Raw genomic sequence first — 13,204 nt, forward strand, 5'->3', positions numbered from 1 at the left:
AGAAGATTGAAAGGGATAGGGAGATGGGGCTGGCTGTGTTGCTTCAAATGACTTACTGAAACTGAATTGGTACAGATAGAAGGCATAGAATGACTAAGAAAATTTACAAACTTAACCCCTGAAACCTGTATCCTTAGCATGATGACCAGTGAGAAATCAGTCAGATTTCAGTTAGATTTCTTCAGTAAGAAATCAGTTAGAAATCAGAAGTAGAAATACTCTTTTTTTTTTTTTTAAAGATTTATTTATTTGACAGAGAGAGATCACAAGTAGGCAGAGAGGCAGGCAGAGAGAGAGAGGAGGAAGCAGGCTTCCTGCTGAGCAGAGAGCCCGATGCGGGACTCGATCCCAGGACCCTGAGATCATGACCTGAGCCGAAGGCAGCGGCTTAACCCACTGAGCCACCCAGGCGCCCCTAGAAATACTCTTCTATCTTATTATACAATTAGGGAACCAAGATATTTAAAAGATGCTTAAAGTCTAAAGGAGATAATTGCACATTCAGAGAAGCATTACTCACCATGTTCAAAGGGGAGAAGCAACTCAGCTGTCCATTAACAGACCAATGGATAAACAAAATGTAGTATAAAATGGAATGAAATATTACTCATCCTTAAAAGGACAGACATTCTGATGTCTGTCCTTTTAAGGACAGTTTATGCCAGGAAGTAAGGAAATGCTCGAGGAATGATGAGGACATATCAAACGGACAAGGACACGTGCCCTCTGAATAGTCTAGGTCTATTTGGTCTCAAGAGAGTGCTGGACTATAACTCATTGAATAAAACAGAAATTCTTGAAACCCTACGAATATAAAGAAACAAAGAAGGGAGAATGGGAGGCTTTTTTTCTGACAATGAGATGCCAACTTATAACTGTAGAGAAAATGATTAGAACAGGTAGTAACCATTTGGTTATCATCAAAGTGATAATTAGGATATCAACATGCATGGGGACATTATGCTAAGTGAAGCGAGGCGGTCACAAAAAGACAAATACTGTATAATTCCACTTTCATGAGGTACAAAGAATAGTCAAGTTCAGAGAAACAGAAGGTAAAATGGTGGTTGCCAGGGACTGAGAGAAAGAGGAAATGATAGTTTTTTAATGAATTCAGAGTTTGTGTATTACAAGATTCCAAAGCTTTGGAGATTGGTTGTACAACAATGTGAATATGCCTAATACTACTGAGCTGTACATTTAATAACATGGAAAATTTTAAGTTGTGCATATTTTACCACAGTTAAAAATTTTTCTAATGTCAAAAAATACTGAAAGGTAGAATTGCCCATTTAAAAAACGCCTTCTTTTTTAATAATCATTTTGATTAGATCGTGACACTCAAAGTCTAGATGGGCCCTTTTACTGAGGACAATAAAGGATGAGGCGATTGGTCTTTTATAGTATTGCATAAAGATGGCGTTACTGAGAACTGTGTGATTTATTAAGGGTCTGCTTAGTTGCAGTGATGGGTAAGTTTAATTATCACAATGAGGCCCTTCCTTATTGTGTTGGTAAGATGCAGACAATACAGATTCAGACTAGCAACAGACAAGTTCTAAAATGAATCCAGGCTAAGTTACAGATTAGCAGTTTGCGGCAGATGATCTGTTTGTTCAAATGGGTGAAACCGAGGGCAATGCACCCTGCGCCTCAACCAGTCTTCTACACTCTACCACCCTTTCAATGTAGAGCGTTTCCAAGTTACAATAAAGTTTCAGGTAGAACATACTATAAGGTGTACATCAATTACTGTAAACAAATTATGTGGTGACCTTCTTGTCTTTAACCATTATCCCTTCTGAGGAAGCCACCATCAGGTACACAGGATCAGGGAGAACACAAACTAATTATGGCCATTACTACTCCAGTTCCTAAAAGTCAGGAGAATGTGTTTCAACCCTTCCCCAGTTTCTTCAGTGTGTGAAATTTTCTAAAAAAGATTTTATTTATCTGTCAGGCAGATAGAGAGCATGAGCAGGGAGAGGAGCAGAGGCAGAGGGAGTAGCAGACTCCCTGCTGAGCAAGGACCCTGATGCGGGACTTGATCCCCAGACCCTGATATCATGACCTGAGCCAAAGGCAGACACTTAACCCAGTGAGCCACCCAGGCAGCACTTTAGTAATGTGAATTTCTGAAACAGGTGAAACCATGAGGAAATGAAGTTACATGGTTTTACTACTCATTTTGACTTTGACTAAGGTCACAGGAAGAACAACTGGTAAATGCCTTACCTAGAAGTTCTTATTGCCACACAAGTCCAAGACAATTTAATCTAATCATGCGGTGGTGCAAATCTTTCTCACCACCTCCTGGACCTTCCCCCAAATGGAGGTAACCAATTACTCTTCCCAATTACTCCAATCATTCTTCCTTTTGTTTGCATGTCTATTTCCATGGTGATTTCATTTGCATAAAAGTGCACATCTTATTTGCAACACAACCAGAAATGCTACATGTGTACCATCATCAGTTATCAGATTTTAACTCTATTTGGTTAAATTCTCGCTTATGTTTCTGGCTCATCTCACTTTTGTGATTGCAGAAATATAAACATTCCATAGTTTTCCCTTTTTTATTTTGCCTGTTTAGCCTCAAGATTCCATTGGCCTGTTCTTGTTTCCTTGATCTCACTGACTTCTTATACTCTATTTCTGCTCACAATCTTGATGACTTACACTCCTTCGGTATAAAGGATCTGTCTTCTAATCAGTACTATCCACTCAGCATACGAAATGACTTGTGACTTACAGAGAGGTCCACAATCTTGAGGACAATACAGAGCGTGAAGCCAATGAGATATCCTGAGCATTATTGCTTGCTAGAAGTATCATAATGCTAGCGGTCACTAGACAGTAACACTCAAGGAGTGATGAAGAGTTTCCAAAAAGCCCATGGACATCCAACCATCTTTTTCTTGTTAAAGTGCGGTTAACATATCCTCTTATTCACCTCATTCACAATGAACACTGCCCCAATCTACTTTTCTATAAGTTTATGCATTTCCAAACAGTGATCCACTTTGTATAGCAACAAAATTTACAGAAGCATAGGTCATTGAAAACTCACAATACTTTAGGCCAAGTTGTTTCTTGGGATTAAAAAAAAGAATTCTAGACATGACCACAAAATGGTATGCATTTGTTCAAAGAGAAACATTTCTAAAATAATTAAACATCAATTACCATTGCATAATTTGGTCAAAGGGTACATCTATCTGGATTCTGAAAACATTTAAAGTCCAAAATTCCACATTCTTTACACATTCTTTATGATTTTCTTTCAAGATAGAATATTTTCCTAAGAATTGTTTTCACAGGGAAGACTAGAATTTATGATAGGAAAAAATACTGTATTATCGTAAGGAAACAAGCCTGTGCTACAGGACTTTGAACACAGATCTGCTCCTAGTGCCCCAGGGTGTAAACCAGAGGGACATAAATAGCAGTGGTGTATTTCATTTTTAGGCTGGGCTGTGGCCCAGCCTCCTTACAGCAATAGTCTGAATGCTGACAGGGGGCATTAAATCTAGTGGGTTTATGAAGTGCAACAGGGAACTTTTCATGACGTCCTGGATCCCAGAAGTGAGACGCCAGTGGCTAATCTCTGAGTCACCGGGCCCCTTTGACCTGTTCTCTTCACACTTGTTTCCATATTTCATCTGCTCTGTGCTGGGGTTGCTTTATGATTTTGGTTAAGTGTGAAGAAAATCAGTGTGGCAGATGGAAGGAACTCGAGCTGTTCTTTACCAAATGCTAAATTTCTGCCAATATGTATTTTGTTCCCGTAGCGAAATCCCTGCTGTCATTTTTCAGCATGTCCCGTAAGCCTTATCACTCGCCAGTTTAAGTAATATCAGATGGAATATTCCCTAAAGGGGACAAAGAGAGGGACTCCGCATTTGGTTTTTCTGTTAAGGACAACACGGCTCACAGCGCGCATGAGCTGAAACAAACAGTACTTTAGAAATCATGCCAAGGACAAGACCACGGCTTGGCTTTTGCGTCCCTGGTTAGAGACGCGGCTGGAACAGGCTGGCAGCAGCAATGAGTAACGTGAGGAGCACTGAACTCGGAGCCAGAGAATCCAGACTCCAACCCTGACTCAGCCAGCTGGTTGCCCCGGCTGACGGACAGCTTCTCACAGCCCGAGTTGCTGCAACACTAAAACCAACATATGGCAGCGCTCAGAGGCTTTAAAGGTGGGTGAGTGACATAGTGAACATAAATGTATTTGTGGGTTAAAAATCATCTTAGAAAGGGGATTGATTCTCTTGCTCCATGGTTGTAAATACTTTTTGCGGATTTCACCTACCTATAACCAGTAAATCAGTCAACTCACTGCAGTGGCACGGATTTTAACTTCGAAACCGATTTCCGCGTCTGACTTGATGCCAAGTATGCAACTGGAAACTAAAATGCTCTTGATAATCTGAATCACATAACATAAACACATCCATTAGTTTACATGGAACATTGTTACTTTTTTAATTGAATTTTTAAATAGCGTAATAGTGGAGCAGAATGGTCACCCAGACTGAGAAACTCTTTGTGAATTGTGCCCTGTAATTTCAGAAACCTAAGAGCTAAGTTACCACATACCAAATTTTATGCAGTTTTAAAACATGACAGTTTTTATGAAAAATTAAGAATAAGTGGTTCTGAGTTCTGGTGCAAATAAATAGCTATCATTGTCTCTGTTCGCACTGTATTTAAGCTCTATATAGAAGTAATGAGATAATGATATACGATGTATGAATATAAATACATATATGTGTGTGTATCTGCAAATATATTTTGAGGTATATATACAGACACACATGTCTGCATGAGACCAATGCCAGATCCGCATCCCTGAACAATTAAGTCCAAATACATGCAGTGGGGCCACAGCAATAACGCATATTAGAAGCTCCCCAGGTGATTTTAATGTGCAGCTGGGGTTGAGAACCACGCCTCCACATCTATATCTTAAAGTCCTCAGTATAGCTGGTATTCTGGATGCACTAAGTTCCACTAGCCCATATGTTTCCAATCAGACTAGAAGGACAATAACAATGGCAATATGAAGAGTCTTCATCTGATACAACTAACTCACTGAACTTTTCCACTGCCTCCCAGAAAATGAAAACAGACACTACTTATCCTTCTGGTTTCCCATGACGGTGAATGGAGATGCAGTGTGCCTGAGGATCTTAACAAAGCAACGGACCATCTTCCCTCTTTCATCCAAGCACTACACCCCTTCTATTGTTTCTGAGTGCTATGCCTGAGAAGTGTTCACATGAAGGGGTCTTAAAAAGACAATGACAGGGAAACCTACATAGAGACAGAGATGTCAGTGCTAAAGCCAGGGAACCAGCATAGGGGACGGTGGGGGAAGAATTGGTACACGCTACATAGCATCCCCAGAAATCTAGAGAAGTCTCTTTCTGCTTCTGTAGCCTGGGGGTTAACACAAATGCCAGGCAGGATGAGGTGGGATGGATGAAGCCATAACTGCTCTCCATGGGGCTCCTGTCATGCTCAGGAAGAACAACCACTTCAATTTGAGAGCATCAGTACTGAAAGTCTTTTACTTTATGTTTGCAGTTGTATAAGAGCATGTGGGCTGGTCCCATCCATAAGCGAAGAACCCACTTGAGATGAGTTTTAGTTAATGCAATGTTTGCCTATGTGTACGTCTTCATGGGAAGTGTGATTCGATTGACCAATTAGAAATTAGTCTTCTCCTTACTGGGACTTGAGATATTTGAAACTCAAGAGGATAAAATAAGTCATAAATATGAACAAAATGTGACATGTCAGCCGGTACAAGGTTCTAAGGGTCCAAGTCATTTGCACTATTAGATGTGTAAGTCACCCTTAGATTCCTTATGCAACTAATTTGCATATAATTGTTCTGATGTCCTGAAAGATTGGTTTTGGCCAAACCATACTGTGTTTGCAACCACATGGGGATCTTATAAAAATGCAGACTGTGACTCAGTAGGTCTGGCTGGGGCCTGAGGTCCTGCAATTTTTTCCCCACTGCCAGGTGATGCCAACGTTGTAGTCCATTGGTGATGTTTTAATGACAAGGCTGTAAGAAAGAAAAGATAAATCAGAATTTAAATCACTCCTTTTGAAAAGGAAAGTCTGAGCACACGGGCTCTCTCTAAAAAAAAAATTAATTAATTAAAAAAAAATTTAAGGAATAATATAGAGTATGAACGGGAGACTTAAAAAGCAGAGGAAACTCAGCACCTGGCTTTGGAACAGCCTCCATTTGTTTAATGGTACTCCCGAGTATTTTCAGGTTTCTTTGTTGTCCTAAGTACACTTCAGTAATTAGTAAATGTTAGAGGCATGCTGAGATTTGCTGCTTGGTCCAATAGTCAATCATTCAAGCTTCTATAAGGAAAAACATGCACTTTAATGCACTTCTATGATTTGTAGTTTCACAAATGTTGTTCTAATCTTATTCCTCACAGTTAGCAAAACAAGAATGCAATAATTCTCTTATTTCAACACACAGCTCATCATTAATCTTGGGATTCTATTATAAAAGACCGTACCCCCATGAAATTAGTCAACATGTTCCATGTTTTTCCTCCCTCCCCTTTTCCCTCGTGTCATTGCTAGATCCCAAAAACCAAAATATCATTGTCTACAACAACCTCTGAAATTCTTTGCCTTGACAGAATAATAGAGTTAGGACTTGTAGATTTTTCTTTGACTCATCTCAGAATAGACTAGCTATGCTGGATTTCTTGTCTCCTGCCAATTCTGGCAAGACTGATTTTATGAGAGAAAGGAAAAAGGGTGTGTGGCGTAGGAAGACGCTGATTCCTGCTCTTTTATTTCTGGGTCTAGTGTGACCTGGTCACTGAAATGTCTCTGAGTCTCAGGTTCCTCATGTAGAAAGTGATAGTGTTAGTAATAAAAACAAGACTTATCATTACTAATATACTGTAGGATATGACCAAACACATACATTTGCTTTAGAAAACTTTTTGAGTGAAATTATTAAATCTTCTTGAGACTCACATGTGGATCATTTCTTCTCTTTTCTTGCCCTAAATTAAATGAGGTTTGCCAGCTGGGACTCTGAATACATGGGGAAAAGTTTATGGATTTTAGCCTCTGCCAATCAGTTTTATTCTCTGAGTTTAGTTCACAAGATGTAAAGCCTCCTGAGGGCAGGAGCAATGTCTGTTACTTGCTGCTGGGTAACAGTGCCTAGCCTGTAAATGTCAACCAAACGCATAGATCAAAATTGTTTGCTGTGACACATTTACTTCCTTCTAAGGATAAAAGGTGAGAAGCTCTGCTTGGTGATTTGAAATTGAAAGAGTAATTTTAGTTTGAAAGCCTCATGATGACAACCAACGTGTTAACTCAGTGTCCAACCACTATTTCATTTTAATTTTTTCATGAAAGCGAGGATTCAGTGGGAGTTCACATTTTTTTAAACAGTTTTAAATCTTCTAAAATATAAGGGCAATGGAAATTATAGGCGGCCAGTGTTGTGGTGTTTACTTGGCTATGAACAGTGTCCACTTCTTCTCTCTCTTGGACCCCCTATCCTTACCCCACCTGTCCATCTACAGCATGTATGCCATCACTACCTTCCAGACTCTCAAAGCTTACACAGTCCCAGAGAGGGGCCAGGTATGTGGGGTTGGGACTCATGCAGACTCCCTTGGACTTCAGGACCACCGGGGAAGGCCAGCTCTTCTGGGGTGGCATGAAAGACAATGGAGGCTTAAAGTCCCAGGCACTAAAGTAAATACCTAAAAATAAAACTGTCACTCCAGAACTTGGAAAGATCTAATACGTGGCTGTGAGAAAGAACAGAGTTTCTGGAGAAGAAAACATGCTAATTAAAAGATTTTATTCAACATGGACCGTTCTCTGATCTCAGCTTTTCCACAGGACCTCTGGCCTCAATTACTTCTTTATTCTAAACCTTTGTTTGTGCCTGTTGTTCTTTCCTCCCATTTGTTTGTTAGCTTTACCGAATTGAGAAGATTGCCTTCTACAAACTTTTATCCCCAGAAATCTAAGTAAATCACAAATTAGAGAATAAAAAGGCAATATTCCTCAGTTGTTTCTGTGACTGATGAAATATCTAGCAACCACAAACCATGACTGAATGCATAAAGGGTACTCCTCTGACCGGTCTGCGTTATAAAACAAAGGAAGATTTCGAAAGAGGTGAACCCGTGCAAGTACTGAATGGTGTTCTGTCATTCTATATAACCTAATCTTTTTAACCCTATCTATAGTAGACTGGATTCTAATCCTAGGAGGAATGAGATATTTTTAGAAACTGCATTTATTCCCCCAGAAAAGAAGTGTTGTATTCCTACCACCACCCCACACAGTGCCTATTTTGGAGAGTTTGATCAGTTTGTAAGGGATCATCACAAGCCAAGAAGGGCATACATCTTATCATTCTCTTGAAATTAATACTCACCCAGACATTTCAGCCCACCCTTCTTAAAAACTGTTGTGAATTATGAAATCATTTTGAATAGACCACCAAAGGATGGCCACTCGAAGGTGCTAGGTCTGGAACAGACATAGATTTTAGATATAACTAAGGACTTTTAGAGTCCAAAACCCATTTCCTAAATGGTTCTTTGTGAAGGTTTTCAAACTAAACTCCTTTTTCTCAATACTCTGTATCAATTTTACTTTTTTTTTTTTTTTTTTTTTTTTACAGGAGAAACAATCAAAACCAGCACACATTTCTGTCACTGCCTTGTCAAACACATGAGTCTGGTTAGATTCCTCTTTGCCTTGCTATAGTCTCATTTTCTCCTTTTGTTAAGTTCCCATAAGAAACTAAACAAAGACGAGTTGGGAATTTTGGTAAGTGGTAAATGTGACTAGAGGTCTGGGCCTCTGGGGATGATATAACCAGAGTGGCTAAGCAATATGCGGAACAGTAATCAGCATGCAGAAAATTGAAAGCAACCTGTGAACACTGTACTTGGACTGATGGACAGAACAGAGGGGATTTTTCAAGAGAACAAACTATTCTAAAAGTGTCAATTAAATCACAAAATACAACATCATCTCAAAATAGATTGAGACTCAACTTAATGGATCGTTTATTCATTGATATTCTTGATTAAAATAAAAAGCATATCAGTGATTTTAAAATACAAAAGGAATTAAAATGTTTAAGGAAAGAAGCTGACCTTTGCAGTAGTATTAACGGGCAGCTTTTCATTTGAGAATGAGATCAAGTCACCAGCACAGGAATTCAGAAGCAACCCTTACTGCTCAAGGCAGTTGAGAATTGACAAAATTTCTTCCCTTGATAAAGCTCTTGTGGACATAATGCTGTTATTATTTATTCCAGTTTACAGGAGAGGGTTGATTAAATGATAAAGGAATCAAAATAGCCACAAGGAGGTTGTAGTTTCTAAATAGTTTGAATGATACTCTTTATTCTCTCAACCAACAACTTATTTTGAGACTATCACGGAAGACATTTGATATGCATAAGATCACTTGAAATTTTATCATTATATTTGTGTGTGCATGTATGTATGTGTGTAACTTCAGGTAGAATTATTAGCATACAATTTGCACTCTAATCTTTTTTTCTCCCTTTTCCGTGCCTTAATTTTTAAAATGAGTATAAGTGTGTCCTAGCTGTGACTGAAAAATCTAAGCAAATAATAACACTAACTGAACTTCAACTTCTAGAGAAATTTTCTAGAAGGATAATGAACTGCTCAAAGCTTCTTGAAATCTCTTTAAATCTAATCATTCACAACTAATTTTTCATCAAAGATTTTTAAAAATTATTTATTAATTTATTTGACAGACAAAGGTCACAGGTAGGCAGAGAGGCAGGCAGAGAGAGAGGAGGAAGCAAGCTCCCTGCTGAGCAGAGTGCCCGATGCAAGGCTCCATCCCAGGACCCTGAGACCCTGACCTGAGCTGAGAGCAGAGGCTTAACCCACTGAGCCACCCAGGTGCCCCTCAAAGATATTTTTTTGTCTATAGCACGAGTTTTAGGGTCAAACTATTTCCATGCTAAAACTGATTCCACTGACAACTAGTATGGCCTTATGTGACTTTATTGTGCTCCAGTTAACCTATCTGTAAAATGAAAATAATGCTGATACCTTTTGGAAGGCAGTTACCGATTACTCTCATTTTTCTGTTTGTATTTGAGCAGAGACACTGACTATCTTTGTTTCAGGTTATATATTTAAGAATGCTTATATAGCTAAGAGCCTGAGAAAAAAGATAATGTCTTCCTCCCAAACAATAATGCTTACTGGGCATTATAAAAGTTTTGGGTTCCCTACACTCCAAATTCTGTCCTATAATTCAAACCATTGCATAGCTCTTTTCATTTTGCTCTATAGGAAATGAGGCTGGGTGAACTGACCCAAGAAAATGTAGGCACTTTGGCAATTACTATTACCATGAGTAATAAAATTGTCCTTTGTTTCTGAACCAGGGGTCTCATGACTGCTGCTAACATCTGTAAAACTGCGGTAAGCCAATTTGTTAGCCTGTGAGTATGGTAAAATCTAACTTTCCACAAATCTTGCAGATCCTACCTTATAATGCTATTTTGAGGGTTAAGTGAAATAATATATGTAAAGTGCTTACAACCTTATCTGCCATATTTAAAAAACACAACTTACATTAGCTAGTATTGTGTTGCTACTAATTGACCATCAACTGTTTCAAGGTATAAAGACCTCAGGATATTGATGAATTCTAATTCCACTGGTGCTGACTGATGAAAAATACAGATTAAAGAATCACTAAGGTATCATGTGATAGTACACATTTTCTTTTGAATTGCCTAACAAAGAAGTGGTTTGTAGAATTGGGAATTTTATGTTATGTTGGACAGTTGCTTTAAATATCCAAATAATTCACTCCAAATCAAATTATATAAATGATTACTAGAGAGGGTTATGCTCTCCATACCATTTTTTCCTGCTGAAATTGACAGTCAGCATCAGGCTGATGTCTCTGTTTTAATCAAAGCTGAAGATAAATTCATTTCAGTGTCCCATGAAAATGTGTTTCAGTTGCCTGTCTTATTAAAACGCTATAAAGGAAGGAATGACAATTAGTGCTTATCCCTTTAACTTATTAGTAGAGATGTTATGCAACTACATTCAAGGTACCTTTGTTGAGATATTATTTAAATAATCTCATGATTAATTAATGAGATGAGTGATCTCATGATTCCTGTTTAACCTCAACTTTCTTCTGTTAGAGTAAGTAACTTTCTTCTGTTTCTTAAGTTTCTATGAAATTAATTTGAATGATCCTAACAAACTGATTGATCACAATGAGCTTCTGTTACATTCTAGAACTTCAGTTGAAACGGAAACATGTCTAGACATGGCCTATGCATACACAGTCTCATTAATTATAAAAATAATTTAATTGATCACATAACTCTTAATTTTTGAAAATTCACGGTGCTGCAAGCTGAAGGTATTGAGAGCTATGTGAATATTTTTAGGAGCTTTTCTATGGTTAATTATCTCCAAGGGAATGTAAAAAATATGGAATTGCTTCTTCTATATATACTTTCTTTGGTCTTGCATTTTAAGGCTACCTTAAAATTCTTTTGAATTTCAATCATAGAAGTCATGGAAATAAGAATCATCCACCCATATGTAGACTAAGTCAATATAAAAGAATTTATTCAGATAGGAATTGCACTCAAAAAATAGTTTTCAAATTATTTTTTATTAAAAAATTTTATTTGTTTATTTGTTAGAGAGAAGAGAGCACAAGAAGGGGGAAATGCAGGCAGAAAGAGAAGCAGGGTCCCTGCTGAACAGAGAGTCAATTGCAGGACTCAGTACCAAGACCCTGGGATCCTGACCCAAGCCAAAGGCAGACCTAACTGACTGAGCTGCCCAGGAGTCCCATAGTTTTCAAATTATTTTTAAAATGTGAAAATATATATTTTTTAATGCCATGCTGTGGAATATCCAAATGGATCTGCCTGTCCCATAGAGTATCCCATTTGGTACCCCTGAGATCCCTAAGCTGTTCAAACACCAGAATAAATCCCTTCTTCAGATCATTCTTTCTAATTCTCCCCAGGAATGAATAGAGGTGTCATACTCATTCTACATGTACAGCCCAATTGAAGGGTAACTGGCTTGTCATGTATTTAAGCACGTATTTTGAATTCTAATTTGTTTGAATTCAAAAGTGCTATCTTTTCATTTTTATGATTATCGATCATTATCTGCGGTTTCCATTTCACCATGTTACTCCCACATAGTGTTGCCAAGTAAAACATGGGATGACCAGTTATGAATTTCAGATAAATAGAGAAGAGTTTTTTTCATATTGTTTTGTAATGTTGAATAGGACATATTTATCTCAAAGAATTAGCTCTTTTCCTGAAATTCAAATTTAACTGGTGATTTTATATTTTTATTTGTTAAATCTAGAAACCCTCCATGAGAAGATTTGAGGAAAAGTGACATTTTATCCACACCAATATATATGAGTAAGTAAAAGATTTAAAGAAGGTATTTCAAGAGCAGAAAAAAGCAAGTTTATCTACATTTCTGAAGTCTTATTACAGATGTGAATATGTGTTTTCTAAATGTGAAGACAGAATTTTAAAAAGTATTGAACTCTCTCTTTCTCAGGAGTCCATGTCAACACAAGTGGGGACAATCTTTCTTTCTTACTAGTTAGTAGGATTGTCAAGCTCATTGAATAGTTCTAGAGACACAGAGCAGAGTCCCACAGTGTGAGGAAGCAGAACATTAGCTGGATGTTCAAAAAATAATAATCTAATCTACTCCTTTGTGAATGAGAAATCAATGCCACTCTTTTATTATCAGTTTTACTTGAAATTTCTCCTTATATCACATTTTTAAAAAGGCATATTGATATTTCATTATATTTAAGAAAATAATTTTTAGTCAAGTAGGATAGGAACTTAAATCCTTTCTTCAATATTTATAAACTATGTGAATTTGGGCAAATAATTTACCTGAAACTCACATTACTGGTTGGAAAATAGAGCAAATGGTGCTTACTTCTTAAGGTAGTTGTGATCATTATTTGGAATGTATTTAAAAGCACCTGGTATAGTTAATACCTAGAATACAATAAATGACCAAATAAATGAATAAGTATTGTTTCAGGTCCTACCTAGCCAGATACCACATTTTCCAATATTATTAAGGATTTA

The 13,204-nt window shown here is 37.7% G+C and overlaps 1 long non-coding RNA gene across 1 annotated transcript; it reads left to right on the forward strand.

Annotated features, from left to right (window-relative positions):
* The first annotated feature begins 4,026 nt into the window (after positions 1-4,026).
* LOC309863031 lies at positions 4,027-12,508 on the forward strand. Its single transcript, XR_014310862.1, has 3 exons — positions 4,027-4,202; positions 10,472-10,508; positions 12,450-12,508. It is a non-coding gene; the product is annotated as an uncharacterized lncRNA (long non-coding RNA).
* The last annotated feature ends 696 nt before the right edge of the window (positions 12,509-13,204 follow it).

This window comes from Mustela nivalis (genome assembly GCF_964662115.1).
Source record: "Mustela nivalis genome assembly, chromosome: 4".
NCBI lineage: Eukaryota > Metazoa > Chordata > Mammalia > Carnivora > Mustelidae > Mustela > Mustela nivalis.